The 2,043-nt window shown below is 35.4% G+C and overlaps 1 non-coding gene across 1 annotated transcript; it reads right to left on the bottom strand.

Annotated features, from left to right (window-relative positions):
- Positions 1-781: 781 nt before the first annotated feature.
- Trnai-aau (transfer RNA isoleucine (anticodon AAU)) lies at positions 782-855 on the bottom strand. Its single transcript has one exon. It is a non-coding gene; the product is annotated as a tRNA-Ile (tRNA).
- Between the last annotated feature and the right edge of the window lie 1,188 nt (positions 856-2,043).

The following is a 2,043-nucleotide window of genomic DNA, read 5'->3' on the forward strand; positions in this document are numbered from 1 at the left end:
ATTTTAAAATTCCTCTAAAACCCGGAACCCCAATTTGGTCAGTTTTACGCATTTCTCACATTACCCGAAATTTTTAAATATACCATTTACGTCATCGACGTCTCATTTCTTTGCAGTTTTACCATTGTCTAAACTGTTTTTATTAGAGCAATTTAGCGATGTGTTAGTTTTAATTAATGTTCCATTGTTATTAATCACATAATGCGTAAATAACAAATATCTGGAAAACAAGGCCACGTAATTTACATTAAAATCTCTTACGCCATCACAATGCCCATTATTGTTGTGTGTACACCAATTCTGATAATCTCGATTTTTGTATTGTGCATCGCATCAAAGTGGCAATAAATTTAAAAAGGATCAAGATAAAAACATTTAAAGCACAGATAACAATAAATATTTCACAAAGTTGTCTGTTTACAGTTAGGCGCGTAATTTTATTCAAATAACTGTGACAAGAAAAATGAAAACATAAAACTCGACTACGGAGACCAGCACTTAGAAAAATGAACGAGTAAATAAAGTAGCAATAAATTGAGAATGACAGTAAATGTGTTAACGAGTTTATTACATTAGCAACTATAAACATAACTCACTTTTATAAAGCCAAATATTATATTTTGACTTGTCTTATCGCGAATGATTTAAATGCGTGTAAAAAGGCAGTATGATTTGGCCGCAGATATTTTTTATCTGTGCTGCAATATTTGGCGGCGAATGTTCGCCGGTCGCATTGTTATAAAAATTTGTTGCGGACACGGAAGAAAACAAAAAAAGATTGTGGCCCATGGGGGGATCGAACCCGCGACCTTCGCGTTATTAGCACGACGCTCTAACCAACTGAGCTAATGGGCCAGTCGCACAACAGCTTTTCCACAGCAGTTTTCTACAACACAATCATATCAACGATGATGATTATTACTCAAAACTTATCAAAATCGAATGCGCGACGTCATAGCAGTACCAGGTGATGGGGCCATAGATTTGCTAAATTTTTTGACATGGGTATTAGTAATTGGCGAAATTATGATAAGGCGACCCGAATTTCATCTAACGCCAATTAAAATTTCTCCGATTTCTTAACAAATAGCGGAAGCATTCGTATTCCCATAACAATAATAAATATCAACATATGCTCCACTTTTTACACAATTCCTTTTAAAAGTGTTCGCCTGCGTGTCAGAACACGGTCACAATTTCTCATATTCAATGCTAATAGAGCGGCGTATAGATGCAACACATTGTATTTACATTTAGATCTGTTTACCGTATGTATATACAAACAATTATACATAATACGCATAATTACTGCTTCTCGGTTCGTCGGAGTTAGATCGGATACATATCTAGCAAGTGGGAACGGGATTACCGTGTGCATACTGGGCTTTAGCTCTATATTAATACGCAATCCAGATATGCTAATCACAGTCTCTTCATTTCAATTATCATTCTCATCAGCTTTTTACTGTTACGTAATGATGTTGTTGCGTGGAATTCGCGAGACACGATGTTATTACAAAAGCAAATTATTTTTTTCTTTGCTTGTTTATGATGTCGATCGTTGTTATGTAAAGGAAACGAAAAAATTCGCGGACGGTCCTGGTAAGGGGTTCTACCTGCCACTGATACAGTGTCATTTAGGGTGTAAAATGTTTTTAATGACTGATTGATTTTGAGTTACTCCTTGATGCCTTTGCTAGTTTTGCCAATTTGATCACAAAATTGAACACGTAACAAACATCCGGGTTTCTGCAAATTCCTAAATTTTTGAGTGGTCGGATCTTTCGAAAATGACATCATCCGTTATATCGGTCTAGAGATCCTAAACAAATCGAAAATCTGGCCCGTTAAATTTGAAAAGGTTTTTTGAATTTGGAAAAAACGCCACATCGTTCAGAATCAGCAGCATACTCTTTAACTTTAACTCATCTTTTTGAAAATTGGTATATTTTCCAATTTCTACATCCGTAACCAATCAGAGCTTAAAAAATGTCATCACAGGCTCCGGAATTTCCTTTTTATTTTCAAATGTCTGACTGTTTC

The sequence above is a fragment of the Zophobas morio genome, unplaced genomic scaffold (assembly GCF_036711695.1).
Source record: "Zophobas morio isolate AGI-343-1 ecotype UQ-CSIRO unplaced genomic scaffold, CSIRO_AGI_Zmor_V1 ptg000012l, whole genome shotgun sequence".
In the NCBI taxonomy this organism is placed as follows: Eukaryota; Metazoa; Arthropoda; class Insecta; order Coleoptera; family Tenebrionidae; genus Zophobas; species Zophobas morio.